The 22,485-nt window shown below is 42.4% G+C and overlaps 1 protein-coding gene across 4 annotated transcripts in view; it reads left to right on the forward strand.

Annotated features, from left to right (window-relative positions):
• The first annotated feature begins 498 nt into the window (after positions 1 to 498).
• LOC140197757 (uncharacterized protein KIAA1958) overlaps positions 499 to 22,485 on the forward strand; it is a 169,653-nt gene continuing 147,666 nt past the window's right edge. For 2 of the 4 annotated variants that reach the window (XM_072258180.1, XM_072258179.1), the window contains exon 1: positions 499 to 875. The gene's annotated coding sequence lies outside the window, so the exon portion shown is untranslated. The remainder of the gene's footprint in view (positions 876 to 22,485) is intronic. The other 2 variants (XM_072258182.1, XM_072258181.1) reach the window with 2 other exon arrangements.

The raw sequence follows: 22,485 nt of genomic DNA on the forward strand, positions 1-22,485 counted from the left end.
TGGAGAATATTTCCAGCATTTTTTGTCGAAGGGAGTTTGGGGAGTATTTCCAGCATTTTGTTTTTGTTGTAGATCTCCAGAATCTGCTGTTTGATTTTAAGCCAATCCTTTTTGGTGGGAATAAACATGAAGTAGACAAGCTTCCTAGCACGGTTATTTATGTTTATCTTTGAGAGCTTTTTATTTAATGATATACGCCTGTGGTAATTCTGCAAATAAGCTTTTCGATGCACCTGTGCAGAAATGTGCGAACGACAAATAAACTCGACTTTGATCCTTTTAAGCGCGGATTTTATTCGCACTGTCGATCTTGGGAAAGCATTCTTAGTATTAACTGGGTTATCAGTGCAATCGGTATATTTGCAATACCAGTTTATGTAAATTAAAATTGCAGCGGACAACTTGCACGCCATTAGGGCTCCTAGCTGCTCTGCCGATTGTCCAGCAAAGGCCATCTCCGGGGTCGGCTCGAGCACAGGTGCGGAGGGGCACTGGGAAACCACCGAGCAGGTACAGGTACAAATGCGGAGTGGTCGTAGTGGGACGAAGGATTGGGCGGCAAGAAGGGAGGAAGGAGTTCGCTGCCGCACTCTCCCTGGTCCTCTGGAGCACATTTCCGGTGCTGTCGGGAAGGGTCCGTGCAATCCGTCGGGCTCTATGTTGTGTTCCGTCCCGTTCGCTGGGAGAAAATTAAAAAAAAACCGCGACGACGGCGGTGGGATCGAGGAGCCGGGCAGTCGCTGCTGCTCCGCCAGGCGACGAGTCGGCGTTGGGGGTCCAACACCGAGGAAACTCGGCATACACGCAGTTGACGATCGAGAAAGCGAGGGACGGAGAGTGGGACGCGAGCTGCTCCTATGGATGCCGAGGTGCAGGTGGGTGCAGGTTGAGAGGAACGGGCGTGCGGCTGGCCGCCCTAGGCCGAGGGCCGGCCAAACGCACCGTCACCACCGCTCTTTATTTATTTGGCTTCCTTTGTGTCTCTTGTTTGCGGCGCCGGAGTCTGCGCATTGCCACCCGCCCTATCGGTGTTGAGACAATGAGAGCGAGGGGCGGCCCGGGACCCGCGATGTGCCGTCACCCCGGGGCCCGTCTTCTTCCCCTTCCCACTTTACTGCCCCCCCCCCCCCCCGGTCTCACTCACTAACTCACTCATTCACATACAAACAGCACATTTTCCCTTGCTTTTGCCCAATCAGTTTGCGGGGAATGTGAGCAGACCTATACAGAACCAACCACAAATACTATGTGCGTGCCTGGATATCTACACTGTATCACTATGCATCGAGCACCGTACACAGGCAGGTTGAGTTGTACGTAGAAGTAGATAATTAAGCAGAATATATCCCTAAGTGTAAAGATTAGCTCACAGTTATGTTTCTCTGTAAGGAACTGGCTATTACTTTAAAGTATTTAAAGTCAAATGTGTTCAAGTGTATGCGTACAGTTAGCTGTGTTGTGAATGATTCACTCGCAATCGTATCTAGTTTTGAGTATAGCTTTTGAGTTTTGTTTTCGCTAAGAAACACGTAACATAATGGTATTCAACCATGTGCGGAGTATGTAACTTGAAACCTGATTTGTATGCAAAATGCTGATGGAACTCAGCAGGTCCGGCAGCATCTATGGAAATGATTAAACAAACGTCGTTTAGGGCTGAATGAGACCCTCCGTCAGGATTGGAAAGGAAGAGGGTGACAATAGAATAAAAAGGTGGGTGGAGGGGAAGGAGGACTAGCTAGAAGGTGATAAGTGAAGCCTAGTAGGTGAGAAAAAGAGTTAAGGGCTGGAGAAAAATAATCTGATAGGAGAGTAGAGTGAACCATAGGGGAAAGGGAAGGAGAAGGGGCATCAGTGGGAGGTGAGGAGGAGAAAGAGACCTCATGTGGTTTCCCTTCCTCCACCATTGATGCTGCCCTCGCCCGTGTCTCTATTTCTCAGACATTTGCGTGCACCTTTTCACTGCCTTACCAGGAATAGAGTTCCTCGTATCTTCACCTACTATCCTGTGCACCTAACACATCACTCTTTGCAACTTCCGCCATCTTCAATGGGATCCCACCACCAAATCCATTTTTACCTCCCCCCCCTCCCCCACTTTCTGCAGGGATTGTTCTCTCCATGATTCCCTTGCCCTTCATCCCTCCCACTAATGTCCTTCCTGGCACATATCCCTTCAAGGGACAGAAATACTACACCTGCCCATTTAACTCCTCCCTTGCCTCCATTCAGAGCCCCCAACAGCCCTTCTAAGTGAGGCAACACTTCACCTGCGAATCTGTTGGGGTTGTTTATTGTATCCAGTGTTCCCAATCAGGCCTCCTCTTCATTGGTGAGACCTGACATAAATTGGGAACCAGTTTATCGAGCACCTGTGCTCCACCTGCCAAAAGCAGAATTTCCTGGTAGCGAATCATTTTAATGCCTTTCTCCATTCCCATTCTGACATGCTGGTCCATGGCCTCTTTTCCATAATGAGGCCACTCTCAGGTGGAGGAACAACACCTCATTCCATCTAGGTAGTCTCCAACCTGATGGCATGAACATTGATTTTTCCTTCCAGTAAAAACAATAATCCCTCTCCCTTCCCTCCTATTCTCCACTGTAACTTCTTACCTTTTCTCCTTCCCCTAGTGCCCTTCCTTCCCATTCTCCCATGGTCCAATCTCCTCTCCTATCAGATTCCTTCTTCACCAACCCTTTACCTTTCCCACCTACCTGGCTTCACCTCCCACCTATTAGCTAGTCTTCTTTGCCCCTCCCCCCAACTTTTTTGTTCTGGCGCCTTTCCCCTTCCTTTCCAGTCTTAAAGAAGGTTCTCGACCCAAAAGGTCAACTGTTTATTCATTTCCACACATTCTGCCGAGTTCCTCCAGCAATTTATGTGTTGCCCTGGATTTCCAGCAGAATCTCTTGTGCTTGTGATATATGCAATCTGTTTTCTTTGCCACTCTCCCCTCTGCTGGTGAGGGATCACCATGCTATGTACAAACAAACTGTGAACATGTTATCTCAGTTGCATGCGGCCATCTGGTATTATAGCATGTCTTAATAGAGACCATCCAGCATTCTTGTTTTCACTTTCCAAATCTGACTGCTATTTTCATATGTAATTTAAATTATACGTGAATGTATGTTTACATTGGCAATTTTCTCGGTGTCTTTTAAAAAACCATTACTTTGGCAGTGATTACTGTGTCTAAATTAATTATGGCTACAACATTTGGTAATAACTGATTAGAGTACTGCAAATATTATTTTTGCTTAAATGTAAATTAATGAAACTTTTAAAATCTTGATAAGTATTCTTATTGGCAAGAATTAAATGTTTGCAATCACAGAACAATGAATGACAGAAACAAAATGTGGTTCATATTAATTCATATCTGAATCTGTTTGTAGTTGTGTGCCCTGCTGGTGAAACTGAAGGATGTCTCTTCCCCCCGCCCCCCCCCCCCCATTTTTTAAGAAAACTTAATTTTGTATCAGTTTTTGTTTCAATCCCTTGGATATTTTACTATGTATGTTGTTTTTCTTTCTCATGGATAAATAAGTGCAGATCTTAAAGCACCAGTGAAAATTTGACATTTCATTTTCAATAACAACAGGAACACTGTTTGAAGTTTGTTGCATTTTACTGACAAGACTTTTCAGCAGAATGCTGCTACTTACTACGTAAAAATTAAGTGGTTTATCTTTTCTAATTTTATGTGACAAGCAATGTTTGATGGCCAGACCTTGATTGGCTTTTATGGAATTGTTTTATCTAGGCATTCAACTACATTTTTAATTTAACAGTACCAGTGCCCAGGTCAGTTAAACATGAGCAAGCTGTGGTACAGCACAAAATATGCTAATGTTTATCACATATTCCTGGTAGAACTTTCATTTTTTAATTTAAGGTCCCATAGCACAATAATGTTACCTCAGCTCCTCACATAAAATGCATCTTTTGTTTATTTTCTGGTTTAAATTTGTTTCCAGTAGACCCTAAAACTATAAATTAAACACTACCTCTCAATGCTACATAATAGTCATCAGCCACATGGTAAAAATGTTTCTTGTTTTTTTTATATTTTGTTATTTGGAAGGGTAACTGGTGAATTGTATTTAATATTTGCTTGTATCAGCAACAGCAGTGTGGCAAAAAGAGATGGATTTAAACAAACTAGTGAATAGTAAAACCTTCAGTAGTGGCTCAGTGATGTAATTTTATTTTGTAGGAATCTTATGTGAATCAGATATCTATATGAAAGTAAAATTATAAATTCTGTAGACTAGAAAAATTCTTTAAGATATAACTGAGTCTTCCAAACAGATTTGTGGAAGTTTGTACTAATAATAACATATAGCAGAGTCAGGATAAATTTGTCATATACTTGAGCATTCAATAAGTAGTGTTTACACTTACTGTTATAACGAATATGTATTGCAAAATAAAAATTATTAAATCTGCATCTGTTGTTGCAGACTGTTCTGGTGTGTTAAATAATATTTGTACTTGAAATTTATATAATTTCAAACATTCAATGCCTGCATTGTGTAGTGTATTCTTTTTGATAACCAACTGCAGATTTAGAACTACAAGCCATCACAGCCAAATTAAATGGAGACTCAAACAACTTGATGTTTTAGGTTGGAAACCTGCAATAGGACTGAGAGTGGCAAGGCAAGATGGCCAGTATAAAGAGGAGAAGGGAAGTGGAGAGAAAGGACCTTGTCTGCCTTTATCATTTACTTGCCAGTCTTCCAACTCTACCCACTCACCTCTCCTGCCTGTCATCTAGCATCCCTCCAGTTGGCTTGGAATCCTTTCTCACCAACCTTTCTCTTTGACCTTTCCACACTTGGTCTGATGCACGGTTTTGGCCTGAGAAGTTGACATTTTTTTTTCTTTCACAGACACCACTTGACTCACTGAGTTCTCCTAGCACCTTGTTACAGCCAAATCCAGTTCTCCTTTCCTGATAGCTACTTGAGATATCAAAGTGGTTGATGTTTACCTTCTCTAACTGATCTGGACTGCACCCTAGTCCTAAAGTGAGTGAATACTGCAAAGTTGGGAGTCTTTGTAGCTCAGCTTCTTGGTTATGTTGAATGGGCCCTTCTGACCAGCCTGTCATTTTCCATGTCCATTAACTTGGCTTCATCCAAAACTCATTCAACAGTATTCAAATTTCCTCATCTTGCTGACACAGCTCATTGTTAAAACTTTAATTTTTGTTTTTGACTTCCTCTGTAAGTCTATCTTTTCATGTGTCACTAACCACTTAAACTATTAAACTCTTTTGGATCTTTTATTTTGATTTTATTTATTTATATGTTCTTATCCCCTCTCAGTCCCCCCCACCCTTGTAACTCTATCTCTGCATGAAGTGTCTTTAGCTGCCTGATTTGTGGGCACCATAATTCTCTCCATCCCTAAGCCTGTTTCCTTCTCACAATCTACCTCTGTTATCTGAGCTTTGATCATTTGCCCCAGTATTTCCTATACTCCAGGGTCAAATGTGCCTAGAGATGTTAGCCACGTGAAAACTGCGCTTACTGTTAGTACTTGATGAGTAATGGTGACTTCTATGATGTAGCTCAATTTTCATCCTGTTATGTTTATGTGTTACGTTTTGTGTGTTGGGAAAACAGTAATATTGATAGCAATGTTCAGCTCTCATTGGAGAGCCATTATATAAGGTTCGTCCGTTGGTATCGATGAAGACCTCGACACCATTAGTACTTACGAGGTGGAGTTGCTAGCTCGACACTCAACCCCGCACAGATGGAAAGCATGCCCGGGAGCGGCTCGACTAGATTCGAACTCGGGAACCTTCGCTCCCGGAGTCCGGCGCTGATGTCGCTGCAGTACCAGCCGGCGTGATGGTGTCAAGACTAGTGCTTGATTTGGATTTAAGTGAGGGAGAGTTACACAGTGTCAGCCTCACTGTCTCTTCCCAATTCCCATCTGGATCCAGTGGCAAGACAAGAGTCGAGATGGCTGGAGATGGGACTAGGCGCAGTGGATGACCAGGACGTCTTCTGTGTCTTGTCCTGCTGTATATGTTCCACGACACTTGTAGAGACCGGCTTCTTGACCGTTGGACATTCCATTGGTCTTGTCCGCTCAATCCGCTGGAATCTGTCATCACATGCTGGGATAGAGAACTCCCTATCTCACCGAGGGTTTGAGACCCGTCGGCTACCCTCACCTGGTTTAGCCGGCTTGTCGAAGCTGTTGCCCGGGGTGTGGCCACTATCACATACAAACAGCTACAGGGAGCCACAGGTGAGAGCTGAGTTCCAGGTAGGGACCAAGGGTGGACTAACTGCCCTGAGAAGGACACGACTTGTTCCCCTACCAGAGGTGCTAACCCTCCCTGACGCTCCATACACCCCTTGAAGAGCTCTAGTTGTACTGTGGATCACCTGATCTCTAATGTCATCCAACTGTGTTTCCTCAGCCTCCACCCTTCCCCTTTACCAGCCCATTTATCAGCAATGTATTGTGTCAGGACTGTTGGATTTTATTTATATTTACCTTTTTCAAATGCTTGTAATACGAGTCATCAGCATACTTGCTGGAAAGAAAAGTAGGATGTCAGCCCTGTCAATTATGTGTATTGATCCATGCAGGATGTGTACCTGTGACCAATATCCTGTGAATTTGCTGACTGAAGTTATTGCAAAAGATAGTTCTAATAAAATTCATACACAACTTGTGGACCATGTCAATTGTGAGTTCAATCACATCTTGGAATTAGAAGCTTGTTTGGCACAGTTCTGTATCCGGTGCAATTACACTTCGTGATTGGGAAATCACTTTTTCTGAATGCACAGTTTTATTAATCAGTTGAAATATGTCTGTGAACTTTAATCATCTTGATGATCTTCATATTGATGCATCGTTGACAGATTATTTTATATTGCACAGCACAAGGTCATTCTGTTTTTTATTTGTAGCACACTGCTTGCAATTAGTATAGGAGCAAGTTTTAATACAGTCTCGTGCTTCATCCTAAAAATAGCTCTGCAGAAGATACTGGATTTCCTCTAAGCTTTCACCGATGCAAGCTGATAAATAAATGCTGCTTAATGAATTCTGTAACGTAAGTAACAGAGTCCTTAGGATGTCCTGTTTTGTGAATTTGTTGTAAGTGAAAGATACTGACTTCTTCAGATCAACAGCTGTTTGACAGCAGATAAATGCTCAGAGTGAAAGTAGTTAAGTTCATTGAGTCATTGTTTTGCATAGATTACCTTTTCACAAAGGATCATCTGCCGAATCTCTTATCAAACAGGATTTGTCATGGCCTTTGAAGATTTTAAACCAATGACCAGAGGCTTGTTCAAGGAGGCAGAAAGCAGAATTCCAGACCTGGACTTGAAGTTCCAGAACATCAAAATTCAGAGATGTATAAGTGGGCAAAAATTTCAGCACTAAGATCTTGAAAAATTGGAGAAAAGGAGGCTTGAATTCTTATTTCTGCCTCATTGACAATGAGGTGATTGATAGAACCTAGTTATTGCCCAAACGGTATTGAACTCAAACTAAGGAACAGAATTTCTTCTTTGTACAAAAGGATGAACTTTCTCGACTGGATTTTGGGGGTTTCAACCAGATGGTTCACAGAACTACTTAGTTCATTACTTTTACATATTTTTCTTTCAAATGTGGTTTGGCTACTGTTGGAGCCTGTGATCTACATTTGGGTGATGTGTTTTTGGCTGATTGAGCAATCTGATGCTTCGCTGTCTCCAAGAGGGCTCTATGAGGCGTCAAGTGAAGTCTGTGAACTCAAGGCCAAGTAGCCTGAAGATGGGGCATGAGCCATGATTGACTCCATTTTTTGCCAGTTAAAATGCTGTGGAAGATTGAAATCATTGAGGCAAGTGCAGAAGGTGAGCCATCTACTAGACTCTTGCTCGCTGCTGCCAGTCTGCATGTGACGGTCTCATTCTTTCATTGCTGTCGGAGGACAGTGCTGTAGTTCTGGGGTCTTGAGCAAGGTTTAATCAACATGGTTTGTGGCTCAAACTCACGACCTTCAGGTCGCTAGTCGAATGCCTTAACCACTTGGCCACGTACCCACACAAAGCATACATACTTTGATAATAAATGTACTTTGAATCTTGATTGGCCTTTTGATTTTATTGTACAGTAGAACAGGCTTAATTGATAGAGTGGCCTACTACTGCACCTGAGTTGTGTGTTCTGAGGTAAAGTTTGTGGATGCTTTAAAACACGGATAGCAAAGGAGATGTTGTAGTCTTCAGGATTGTGAACTACTCAGAAGCATGGTGAAAGAAGTTCTGATATAGAGAAGGTGGACTGTTGTACTTCAGGAGGACAAAGTGAAAGATAGTATACTGTAATTGGCACAAGTTTTAAAGAGGGACAGACCATGATGTTCATAAATTCAACACTCCAAACATATTGTTAGAGTGGTTATTTGAGGCTTTATCTCTTCGAAGCTTGCGTGAAAGATGACAAAGAAGCTGTAGGTTATTTTTTCCAGTATATTTATTGTTTCCTTCTTTATATTTGCACAGTTAAACAGAGCGGATGTCAGGTAGGATAGTTGAATGCTCCTCTTGTGCGATGTGGGAAGGCAGGGAGACCTTCAGTGTCCCTGACGTCTTCACTGGCGAGAAGTGCATTCAACTGTAGCTTCTAACATTCCTCGATAAGAAGTTGAAGCTGGGCCTGAATGAACTCTGGATCATTTGGGAGGGTGGGGAGCTGATAGGACGTATATAGAGTAGTTACACCCAAAGTGCACGACATAGGAGACTGAGTGACAGGAAGGAGAAGGGGGTTAAAAGCCAGTGCAGAGTACTCCTGTGGCCACCCCCCTCAACAACAGGTATATCACTTCAGATACTGTTTGGTTGGGGGGGTGGTGGTAGGGAATGACCTAGTGATCAGGTCTCTGGCTCTGTGACTCAGAAGGGAAGGGGGGAGGAGAGGTGACCTGTGGTGGTAGGTTCTGTGGATAAGAATGAGATTCCAGATGGAAAGTTGCCTCCCAGGTACTAGGCTCTGGGACATCTTGGATCGAGTCCTCAGCAATGTTAAGTGGGAGGGTGAATAGTCAGAGGTCGTAGTCCATGTGGATATCATTGACATGGGTAGGAAGGGTGATAAGGTTCTGCAAAGTGAGTCCAGGGAGTTAGATGCTAAGTTAAAAGGCAGGACCTCTAGGGTCATTCCACTTGCCATCGAGGTCAGAAGTAGGAAAATCACATGGTTTAACATGTGGCAAAGGAGTTGGTATAGGAGAAGGGCATCAGATTTTTGGATCATTGGGCTCTCTTCCAGGGAAGGTGGGACATGTACAAAAAAGACAATTTGCACTTGAATTGGAGGGGGACTAATATCCTAGTGGGAAGGTTTGCTAGTGCTGTATTGCGGGGGGGGAGGGGTTTAATCAAGAGTTGCAGGTGGATGGGAACCAGAGTGCTAGAACAGGCAGTAGAGAGGTTGTGAAGACATGTTGTTAAGGCCTCGGTCAAAGTCAGGAAACAAAGATTGGGCTAGGTGCAACTAATGTTCTGAGCTGTGTGTATTTCAATGCAAGAAATATTGTAGGAAAGGCAAATGAGCTTAGGCCATGGATCAATATCTGGAATTATGATATTGTAGCCAGTAGTGAGACTTGTTTGCAGGAGACGCAGGACTGGCAGCTCAATATCCTAGGGTTCTGTTCTTTTAGAAGTGATAGAGTGTGAGGGATTAAAGGGCAAAGCGTAGTGCTAGTTTTTGAGAGTGAGTGGAGAATTTTGCAAAAAAACACAAGGTTGTTATAGTAGGTGATTTTAACTTCCCACATATTGACAGGGACTTTATACTATAAAATGATTAGAAAGGATAAAGTTTGCCAAATGTGTTTAGGAAGGTTTCCTTAATCAGTATGTAGAAATCCCAATGAGAGTGTGCAGTACTTGATCTGTTGTTAGGAAATGAGACAGGGCAAGTGACAGAAGTTTATGTAGAGGAGCACCTTGCACCTAGTGATCATAATGCCATTAGTTTCAAAGTAAATATAGAAAAAGATATGTCTGGGCCATGGGTTAAGATTCTAAATTGAAGAAAGGCTAATTTTGATGGTATCGTAAAGGATCTAGCAAGTGTGGATTGGGACAGGCTGTTTTCTGGCAAAGGTTTTCTGACCTTCAAAAGTGAAATTTTGAGAGTACAAATATTGAAAGTGCCTGTCAGAATAAAAAGTAAAGATAACAGATTTAGGGAACATTGATTTTTCAAGAGATATTGAGGCCCTGGTTGAGGAAAAGAGAGGAGGTACACAGCAGGTATAGGCAGGTAGGAACAAATGAGGTATTTATCAAGTACAAGAAATGCAAGAGAACACTTTAAGTAATAAATCAGGAGGGATAAAAGAAGGCATGAGGTTGCCCTAGCAGATAAGGTGGAAGAGATTCCCAAGAGATTCTACAGATATGTTAAGAGCAAAAGGATTGCAAGGTCCTCTGGAAGATCAGAATGGTAATCTATGTGAGCCAAAAGAGAATGGGGATACAGATTTTGCATCTGTATTTACTTGGGAGATAGGCACAGTCTGTGGAAGTCAGGCAAAGCAGCAGCGAGGTCATGGACCCTAAACAGAGTACAGAGAAGGAGGTGTTTGCTGTCTTGAGGCAAATTAGGGTGGATAACTCCCCAGGGCCTGACAGGGTGTTCCCTTGGACCCTGTGTGAAGCTGGTGCAGAAATTGCAGGGCCCCAAGCAGGGATATTTGAATCATCCTTCGTGACAAGTGAGGTACCAAAGGATTGAAGGATAGCTAATGTTCTGCAGTTTAAGAAAGGCTCTAAAGCTTAAACAGGAAATTTATAGGCCAATGATCCTGATGTTAATAATCGGAAAGTCACTCTAGATTCGAGAGAGTAAATTCAGGATGGAGATGAGGAGCTGCTTTTCCCAAAGAGTGGTGAATATATGGAATTCTCTGCCCAATGAAGCAGTGGAGGTTACCTCAGTAAGTATATTTAAGATGAGGTTCGATAGATTTTTGCTTGGTAGGGGAATTAAGGGTTATGGGGAAAAGGCAGGTAGCTGGAGATGAGTCCATGGTCAGATTAACCATGATCTTATTGAATGGCGGAGCAGGCTCGACAGGCCAGATGGCCTATCCTTCTCCTATTTCTTATGCTGTTATGGAAGGTATTCTAAGGGACTGCATATGAACATTTGGATAGAGATGGACTGATTAAGGATACTCAACATAGCTTTGTGCATGGTAGGTCATGTTTAAACAGTTTTAATGTTTTTTTTAAGAGGAAGTCACCAGGAAGGTTGATGAAGGCAAGGCAGTGAATGTTGTCTATATGGACTTAAGCAAGGCATTTGACAAGGTCCTGTATGAGGCAATTGCTCGGGATTCAAGATGAGGTAGTAAATTAGATTAGATAGTGGCTTTGTGGGAGAAGCCAGAGTGTGGTAGTAAACAATTGTCTCTCTGACTAGAGTCTTGTGAGTAGTGGAGTGCTGCGCGGATTGGTGCTGGGTATGTTGCTGTTTGTCATCTATCTCAATGATTGGGATGATAATGTGGTTATCCGAATCAGTAAATCTCAGAATGACCCCAAGATTGCGGTGTGTCGTGGACTATTGGAGCTTGCAGCAGGATGTGGACCAGCTGGAAAAAAGGGCTGAAAAATGACAGATGCATGTTATGTTGAAGTTGTATAAGACATTGGTGAGGCTTAATTTGGAGTGCAGTTTTGGTCACCTACCAACAGGAAAGGTGCAAGGAAGGTTGAAAGAGTACAGAGAAAATTAACAAGGCTGTTGCCAGGGATCGGAGGACTTGAGATATAGAGAAAGATTGAACAGGTTAGAGCTACATTCCTTGGAATGTAGAAGATTGGGGGGAGATTTGTTAGAGGTATACAAAATTATGAAGGATATAGAATGGGGAAATGTAAGTGGGCTTTTTCCACTGAGATTTGAGTGAGACGACAACTCAACAATATGGGTTAAGGGTGAAAAGTTTAGGAGGAACATGAGTGGAAGCTTCTTCACTGAGTGCCGTAAGAGTGTGGAACGAGTTGCCAGCACAAGTGGTGCATGTGAGCTTGATCTCAAAATTTCAGGGACATTTGGATAGCTATAGTTTGGGTGCTGGTCATTTAAATAGTTCAGCATAGACTAGATGGGCTGAAGGGCTTGTTTCTGTGATTCTCTACTATATTAAGATAATACAATGTTCTTTCTTATTCTGGTTTATGTGGCAAAATAGAGTAACAAACTAAAGTATCAAGCATGGATCTTATAAGTGATATTTTAGACTTCTGATGTGTATTGTATACAATTCTGTGTATGAGACCAGGAAAGCTGTTAAATTCTTTGAAGCATTACAAGGGACTTTTACTCGGGTGAGAAAGATTGAAATAATATTAAGACTTTTTGTCGGACCAAGAAATTCAGGTCATGACCAAACACAGATTTTCAAGGTAACAAGTTTTCTTGTCAGCAGCTGGGGAATACACTCTTGGCTAGAAAATGGGGCAGTATCCGCTCTCTGAATCCTGTAGAGTCAAAGCTATTGCCAAAAGATCTGGAAAGGGATCTGGAACACTCTCCCTGGGTTAAAGTGATTCCATGACTTTAAAAAGATCAAGAAGAATTGGGGGAGGAAACTGGTGAATAGGGCAGTGGGAGATTAAAGATGTGGATGTATAGGTGCCCAAGGGTCATCTATAATCTGATTTGCTAACATCACTTCTGTGCCTGTACTCATATCAACAGAAGAGCTTTAAAAAAGGGGCAGTTACCTCAAGTTTTTATTTACATCCACACTGTATGGTGGCAAAAGTTTAAGAGAGTAATATAATCCTGCAGTTAGTTGTTTGCATCATTCTGAAGGGAAATTGTGCTCTTGCTGTTCATGACTTTGCATAAATCATTTGGCTGAATTATACCCTTGTAACATGCTACCTCTCCTTCATTATATAACAGTTCATCAACTGGAAGTCAAATAAATCTAAGTGACCCAGCTCTCTCCATGAAGCTAAAATGGTTGGGCAAGGATCATGTTTTACTCTCTGTACAACTTAAAAGCGGTGCTGCTTGCAAATCCAGGCAGCAGTAAATCTTTCATGGTTGGAATTTAAAGGCAGTGCTTCTATTGGATGATGGTTAAAAATGTAGAACATGGAACAGTGCAGCACAGGAAAAGGCCTTTCAGCCCTCGTAGTGCCGAATTTATTAAACTGGTAATTAAAAGCTTAACTCAACTCATCCCTTCTGCCTATACCAATCCAGATGTGCATTCATGTGCCTATGTAAGAGCCTCTTAAGCTCCTCTATTGCATTTGTCTCCAGTATCACATCTAGCAGTGCATTGCAGGCATCACCACTCTATTCTTAAAGCAAAACTTGCCCCACACATTTTTTAATTTAACCCCTCTCACTTTAAATGCATGCCCTCTGATTTTAGATGTTCCATCCCTGAAGGAAAAATACCACTGCTTACCCCATCTATGCCACTCATAATCTTATAAACTGCTCCAGGGAAAATAACCCAAGTTGTCCAACCTCTCCTCATACCACATTCAAAGTAAATGCCACCATATACAACCTTGAGATTCATTTTCTTGTAGGTATTTGCAGAAAAAATGAAGAAAATCTATAGCATTTATGAAAAGCTATATATGAACAAAGACAGACAAATAACCAATGTGCAAAAGGCAAATTGTGCAAATAAAAAAGAAAATAAATCTCACTGAAAACATGAATTAGAGAGTCTTTGAAAGTGATTCCACAGGTTGTGAAATCATTTCAATGTTGAGGTGATTGAAGTTGTTCATACTGGTTCAGGAGCCTGATGACTGTAGGGTAATAACTGTTCCTGAACCCGGCTGTGAGTCCAAAGGATCTTGTATCTCCTGCCTGATGGTAGTAGCAAGAGGAGAGCTTGGCCTGGATGATACACATTCTTGATGGATGTTACTTTCTTGTGGCAACGCTCCATGATGTATTTTTATCCACCACTTTTTGTTGACTTTTCTGTCCTTGGGCATTGGTGTTTCCATACCAGGCTGTGATACATCCATTCAGAATGCTCCCCACTGTGTATCTACAGAAGTTTTTTTAAGTTTTAGGTAACACACTGAATGTGCACAAACTTATAAGAAAGTAGAAGTGCTGTCATGCCTTCTTTGTGAAGGCACTTAAAAATTCAAAGTAAATTTTATTATCCAAGTACATATGTCACCAGATAAAACCCTTAGATTCATTTTCTTACATGCCGGTGCTGGGACAGATCCTCTGAAATTATAACTGATCCTCTCCACCACCATTCCCCTGAGGAGGACTGGCTCATAGACCTCTGGTTTCCTCCTTCCGTAGTCAATAATCATCTCTTTGGTTTTGGTGATCTTGAGTAAGAGGTTGTTGAGGCACCATTCATCCGGAATTTCAATCTCCCTTCTGTGTGCTGTTTCATCACCACCTTTGATTTGGCCACGGCAGTGGTGTTGTCAGCAAACTTGAAAATCACATTGGAGCTGTGCTTAGCTGCACAGTTACAGGTGTAAAGCGAATAGAGCAGGGGGCTAAGCACAGAGCCTTGTGGTGTGCTGATGGTGATTTGGGGAGGATATGTTGCTAATCTGAACTGAATGAGGTCTGTAAGTGATGAAATTGAGGATCCAGTTGCACAAGGAGGTATTGAAGCTGAGGCATTGGAGCTTATTGATTAGTTTTGAGGGGATTGTAGTGTTGAATGCTGAACTGTAGTCAATGAACAGCATCCTGATGTATATGCCTTTGTCCAGATGTTCCAGAGCTGTGTGATGAGCTAATAAAATGGCATCTGATGTTGATCTGCTGGTGATGCTAGGCAAATTGGAGTCGATCAAGATCACTCCTTAGCAGGTGCTGATGTGCTTCATGACCAAGCTCTCAAAGCAATTCATCACAGTGGATGCAAGTGCTGTTGGAGAATAGTCATTGAGGCATGCCATCTAATCAAAGAAGTATCCTGGTAAACCTCTTCTGCAACTTCCCAAAGCCTTCACCTATAACAGGGTGACCAGAATTGACGGTGAGGACAATATGAGTGAGGTTGATGTTCTGGAGCATGTTAATATTAAACGAGAGGAGGTGTTGGAGTTGTTAAAATACATTAGAACGTATAAGTCCCCGGAGCCTGACGGAATATTCCCCAGGCTGCTCCACGAGGCGAGGGAAGAGATTGCTGAGCCTCTGGCTAGGATCTTTATGTCCTCGTTGTCCACGGGAATGGTACCGGAGGATTGGAGGGAGGTGAATGTTGTCCCCTTATTCAAAAAAGGTAGTAGGGATAGTCCGGGTAATTATAGACCAGTGAGCCTTATGTCTGTGATGGGAAAGCTGTTGGAAAAGATTCTTAGAGATAGGATCTCTGGGCATTTAGAGAATCATGGTCTGATCAGGGACAGTCAGAATGGCTTTGTGAAGGGCAGATCGTGTCTAACAAGACTGATAGAGTTCTTTGAGGAGGTGACCAGGCATATAGATGAGGGTAGTGCAGTGGATGTGATCTATATGGATTTTAGTAAGGCATTTGACAAGGTTCCACAGGGTAGGCTTATTCAGAAAGTCAGAAGGCATGGGATCCAGGGAAGTTTGGCCAGGTGGATTCAGAGTTGGCTTGCCTGCAGAAGGCAGAGGGAGGGAGTACTGGAGGGAGTACATTCAGATTGGAGGATTGTGACTAGTGGTGTCCCACAAGGATCTGTTCTGGGACCTCTACTTTTCATGATTTTTATTAATGACCTGGATGTGGGGGTAGAAGGGTGGGTTGGCAAGTTTGCAGATGACACAAAGGTTGGTGGTGTTGTAGATAGTGTAGAGGATTGTCAAAGACTGCAGAGAGACATTGATAGGATGCAGAAGTGGGCTGAGAAGTGGCAGATGGAGTTCAACCTGGAGAAGTGTGAGGTGGTACACTTTGGAAGGACAAACTCCAAGGCAGAGTACAAAGTAAATGGCCGGATACTTGGTAGTGTGGAGGAGCAGAGGAATCTGGGGGTACATGTCCACAGATCCCTGAAAGTTGCCTCACAGGTGGATAGGGTAGTCAAGAAAGCTTATGGGGTGTTAGCTTTCATAAGTCAAGGGATAGAGTTTAAGAGTCGCGATGTAATGATGCAGCTCTATAAAACTCTAGTTAAGCCACACTTGGAGTACTGTGTCCAGTTCTGGTCGCCTCACTATAGGAAGGATGTGGAAGCATTGGAAAGGGTACAGGGGAGATTTACCAGGATGCTGCCTGGTTTAGAGAGTATGCATTATGTTCAGAGATTAAAGGAGCTAGGGCTTTACTTTTGGAGAGAAGGAGGATGAGAAGAGACATGATAGAGGTGTACAAGATAATAAGAGGAATAGATAGGGTGGATAGCCAGCGCCTCTTCCCCAGGGCACCACTGCTCAATACAAGAGGACATGGCTTTAAGGTAAGGGGTGGGAAGTTCAGGGGGGATATTAGCGGAAGGTTTTTTACTCAGAGAGTGGTTGGTGCGTGCAATGCACTGCCTGAGTCGGTGGTGGAGGCAGACATACTAGTGAAGTTTAAGAGACTACTAGACAGGTATATGGAGGAACTTAAGGTGGGGGGTTATGTGGGAGGCAGGGTTTGAGGGTCGGCACAACATTGTGGACCGAAGGGTATGCCCTATGCTCTACTATTCTATGTTCTATGTTCTATGTATTACTCCAGATGTGGCGTAACCAGAATTTCATAAGAGCTCTAACCAGAGTTGTATCTTAACTGAATTGCAACTAATATGTACTGGGATGGGAGAGATACTTGCGAAAGAATGTGGTGGTTACAGAGGAAAGTTGTTTTAATCATGCTGCACTACTGCAGACCAGCATGTGCCCTGTCTCATGAAGCAAAGTGACTGATTAGATCCTTGTATGTTTAACTATTTAAGGTGCCATCTTGAACTTCAAAAAATCTTTCTTATTTCTTAAGTAAAAATTGATCATAACAGGACCATTAATACTTTTATAAGTGGCTTCATTTGCACAATGTCTAAGTCAGTGCTTCACAAGGGAATTGAGTGAAGGTACGTAGTGCTTGAGTGTGCAGTAACCTGAACCAACGAGTGATTTGACCATACCCAGCGGACTGTTTATTACGGAGTGTAGTTTAAATTGTATCTGTGCTGTTTCAACTGTTGATATCCAATACTGCCGCCACCTGCTAGTTACCAGACACCTGGCATATGGCTTCTCATCTCATTACATTCCTAATCTAAACCTTGGAAAATTAACACACCACAGAAGAGGTGAAACCTGGAGATACACAAGGATAAATGCCAACACATTCGGCTGCCGTGTTTACTGCAGGCACAGTAATTCTTTCAATAAAATATCAGAGCTTGAAATGTAGGTGCCATTGATGCCAGGCTAATGGTAGAGAATTCAATTAAGGATGGAACCTTTCAAACAAACATCTGCGACTGAGCAGCTATGAATTACCAGCGCATACAATTTAGAACAAATTAGTTTTATTTAATGTGTCTGACATCTCAGCATCTTGACTCAGTTTCTTTGCAACTTGTAATGTTTCCATTTTGTTTTTGAGAAAGTCGAGATTTAACACAATGAACAAAACAAGTGGTGATTTTGCCTCACTGGAACATAAGTATCAAATCTCCTCAGAATAGTACAAGGCAATGACCCATATTGTGATGCAGAATCTTGACCTGAATTGTGGATCATCCACTGTTTTGTACCCACATTGTAATCTGCTGCTGTAACCCTCAGCAAGTGACACTTTGCAAATTGGTAATCAAGTTTATGAAAGTAGTTAGAGTCATAGTTATAAATCATGGGAAGAGGCCCATTGGCTCACTTTGTCCATACCTATCAAAATGCCTACCTCAGCTAGTCCCCATTTCCCCACATTTAGTCCATGTGTCCGTATAGAATCTTTTAAACGTTGTAATTGTACCTATCTCTACCACTTCCATCTAACCATCACCTCTGTTACAGAAAAACTAGCCCTTGGGTCCTCATTTAAAGTTGTTCCTCTCTGATTTTGAACCCACACCCTCTAGTTTTAGAAACGAGAGAAGCTGCTGATGCCTGAAGTCCAAAGCAACTCGCACTAAATATTGGAGGAACTTAGGCTAGGCAACATCTATGGAAAAGAGTAAATGGTTGATGTTTTGGGCCGAGACCCTTCATCAGGACTGGAAAAAAAAGATGAGAAGTTGGAGCAAGAAAGTGGGAGGAGGGGAGGAAGAAGTACAAGGTGATAGGTGACAGGTGAAACTGTGAGAGGGGGAGCGGTGAAGTTAAGACCTGGGAAGCTGATAGGTGTAAGAGATAAAGGGAATCTCATGGAGGGCTGAAGACCAAGGAAGAAGGGAAGGTGGAGGAGCACCAGAGGGAGGGGATGAGCAGGTAAGGAGATGAGGTGAAAGAGGAAAATGGGAAGGGTGGGGGGGGTGTCAATTACCTGATGTTTGAGAAATCTATATTCTAGTCATCAGTTTGGAGGCTACCCAGACAGAATACAAGGTGTTGCTCCTCCAACCTGAGTGTGTCCTCATTGCAACAGTAGAGGAGGCCATGGGCTTGCAATTCAGAATGGGAATGGGAAGTAGAATTGAAATGGGTAGCCACTGGGAGATCCCGCTTTTTCTGGCGACGGGGCATAGGTGCTCAGTGAAGCGGTCTCCCAATCTACGTCGGGTCTCAGCAATTATACAGGAGGCCACGCTGGAGCACTGGGTACAATAGATGACCCCAACAGACTAACAGGTGAAGCGTTCCCTCACCTGGAAGGACTGTTTGGGGCTTTGAATGGTAGTGAGGGAGGAGGTGTAGCACTTGTTCCGCTTTCAAGGATGAGTGCCAGGAGGGAGATCAGTGGGGAGGGATGAATGGACAAGTGAGTCACCTAGGGAGCGATCCCTGCTGAAAGCAGAAGGTGGTGAGGGGGGAGAGAAAGATGTGCTTGGTGGTGGGTTTCCATTGGAGATGGCAGAAGTTATGGAGAATTATGTGCTGGGCATGGATGTTGGTGGGGTGGTAGATGAGGACAAGAGGAACCCTATCCCTGGTGGGGTGGCAGAAGGATGGGGTGAGGGCAGATGTGCATGAAATGGAAGAGATGCGGGTGAGGGAAGTGTTATTGGTGGAGGAAGGAAGGCCCTTTAATTAGAAGCAGATGATGTTTCGGACCAAGACCTTCCAATGTTCAAAGTAAAAATTATTATCAGAGTACATGTATGTCACCATCTAAACCCTCATATTCTTTTTTCCGTGGGCAAACTTAGCAAATCTGTAACTGTAAACAGGATCAGTGAACAACAAACTGCAAATGCAAATATAAGTAAATAGCAATAAGTAAAGAGAGCATGAAATAACAAGATAAAGAGTCCTTAAAGTGAAGCCTTCATTTGTGAGAACACCAGAAATAAAATGAGTGTAGTTATCCTCTTTTGTTCAAGAGCCTGATGGTTGAAGGGTAGTAACTGTTCTTGAACCTGGTGGTCTGAGTCCTGAGCCACTTGTACCTTCTACCTGATGGCAACAGCTAGAAAAGAGCATGGCTTGTGTGGTGATTCTAATGATGTTGCTTTTCAAGGGCAATGTTTCATGTGGATGTGCTCAATGGTTGGGAGGGTTTTACCCGTGAGGTACTGTGCCGAAACCACTACCTTTTATAGGATTTTCCACTTCATCAGGACCTCTAGTTTTAGACTCTCCTGCTCGGGCAAAAAGACTGTCACCATTCACTTTATCTACTCAGTGTCCCTCATAATTTTATGTACCTCTATTATGGTCATCCCTCAGCCTCTTATGATCCCGGGAAAACAGCCCCAGCCTCTCCTTATAACCAAAGCTTTTATGCACCCTTTCCAATGACATCCTTTGTATGGTATGGCAACCAGAAGTGCATTTAATGTTCCATCCGTGGTCCCACCACCTTGTATTACTATACCATAGCATTAACTCTTGTATTCAGTGCACCGACTGACGAAGGCAAGTGCCCCAGACATTTTCGCCACCTGTGTTAACCACTTTCAGGAAGGTATGTAAAACTAGTCAAAACAATGATTCTAATTGACTGGAAAATAAAAGTGTGGTCAGCTAGAATTTTTAGTGAATGTAACATCAAATTTGATAATTTTTTGAGAACTGACCAAATAATAAGTAATTCAGCAAGGAATATTTTCCCTCTTCCACAAATTCTCTGTTAATTGTTTACCCTTGTAGCTAGTTTTCTTTGAATAATTATTGCATTCTTGTAGTGACAAAGAGCATTTTGTAGAATATTATTTGATAACTTCTAATTTATTTTGTGGTTGATTTGTGGTCTAAGCATAGCACATACTGTGTGCTATGTGATCACTGTTTTTGCTTTTGAAGTTCAGCTGGGCAGATTTTGAGTATTACCAGTGCTTTTGGTTACTGTTAATCTCACAATTTGACATTTGTGAAGGTATTTATCTGCTGCTCAGGTACTGCTGTTTCTGGGAGGTCGCAGAAAGGAAGTTCAGGACCTTTGTGCGAAGTAGTATGATGTTATTTCCTGATGGAGATTGGTAATGAGAGACACGGATTAGAGAAGGTAAACGTGTGGCTCAGTATGGTGTGGTAGCACTGGATTCCAATTCACGGGACACTGGCACTGATATTGGGGAAGAAGAGAACTGTTCCTTTGGGATGGATCTCCACTGAATTGTGTTGGGGCTCATGTCCTAGTGAGTTCCAAAAATAGGGCTGCAGACAGAAGGAGAGGGTTCCAACAACAAGCTGTTTAATAAATCAAGGGGGAAATGAGTAGTTTGGGGGGTATTATAATAAAGGCAAAGAGGAGTTTCAATGGGTATACAAGTATGGGATTTCTAGAGAATAAGGCTTGTGGGTTATAAGAAACAACGGGAACTTTTTATTAACATTGTCAAACAGTGTTAACTTTTTCAACATGTGTTAAACAATGTTAAGTTTTTTCAACATGTTGGATACTGTAAATGTCATGTAGACAGGGATGGCCAACTTATGGTGCATGCTGCAAAAGTGGCGCATTGGATGATTAGAAGTGGCATATTGCACCCCAGTGATAATAATAAAAAAGTAAGCCTATTCATGCAAAAAGTATTAACCAAAAAACCGATTTGTAGGGGGGGGGAAAAAAAAATCTATAACAGGAATTCAAGTAGCTTAGAGCTAGAAATGGATTTTACTGAGAATAAATCTAAAACTTAGCAATTATTTTTAGCGATTTTTATTATTTCTTGCACATCTTTTGGCGAATGTTATCATCTTTCACATTAATCTGTTTTCAATTTTTAAAAAAAATGATGTTCAATGAGTCAAACTAGGAAAGAAGGACTTCTGTTCTGCAGTTGTTCCTTAACTGTTCAATACACGTTTGATCCTGAAGCGCCAGGCGTCTGCACCAGTGGTGCGTCGCAGGTTTTTGCCAGTCAGTTTACAATTGACAATCGTGCACTACGGAGTTGTGCTTTGTTCGTCCTTTGTGAACATTTGCAGTTTTGTACTTTTTCGAAAATTAAGCCTTGTTTTTACATTCATTTACCCATCACAGTGCAAAAGGAAATGAGCAAAAGAAAAGCAGAAAGTGATAGTAAGTGTGAATTCAATGAACAGTGGGAAAAAGAGTTCTTATTTATAGCGGGTCCATCAGGAAAACCATTGTGAAAACGCTTTCTCACATAATAGAAGTCATGATCTTAATAGACACTACAAAACACAACATCAGACTGAAGTAGAAGGAAAACTGAAGCTAGTGCTTGGGTCTGAGTTACAGAAAGAATATGTGATTAAGAAAAAGGAAGAAATCCAAAGAAGACACAATATATCTGTTAAAAGAGTTTGTGAAAGTTTGGTGATGACAGAAGTATCCTATGAAATTGCTTTAGTGTTGGCCAAAAAACGGAAGTAAGTAATGTTTATCTTGTTTTTATATTAAATCAATATATCCTGTAAAATGCTAAATATGTCTCTATTAACACTTTTACAAGAATTGACCATAAGACAAAGGAGCAGAAGTCGGTCATTCGGCCCATCGAGTCTGCTCCGCCATTTTATCATGAGCTGATCCATTCTCCCGTTTAGTCCCACTGCCCCGCCTTCTCACCATAACCTTTGATGCCCTGGCTACTCAGATACCTATCAATCTCTGCCTTAAATACACCCAATGACTTGGCCTCCACTGCTGCCCGTGGCAACAAATTCCACAGATTCACCACCCTCTGACTAAAAAAATTTCTTCGCATTTCTGTTCTGAAAGGGCGCCCTTCAATCCTTAAGTCATGCCCTTTCGTACTAGACTCCCCCATCATGGGAAACAACTTTGCCACATCCACTCTGTCCATGCCTTTTAACATTCGAAATGTTTCTATGAGGTCTCCCCTCATTCTTCTAAACTCCAAGGAATACAGTCCAAGAGTGGACAAACGTTCCTCATATGTTAACCCTCTCATTCCCGGAATCATTCTAGT

Source organism: Mobula birostris, chromosome 5 (assembly GCF_030028105.1).
Source record: "Mobula birostris isolate sMobBir1 chromosome 5, sMobBir1.hap1, whole genome shotgun sequence".
NCBI classification, from domain to species: domain Eukaryota; kingdom Metazoa; phylum Chordata; class Chondrichthyes; order Myliobatiformes; family Myliobatidae; genus Mobula; species Mobula birostris.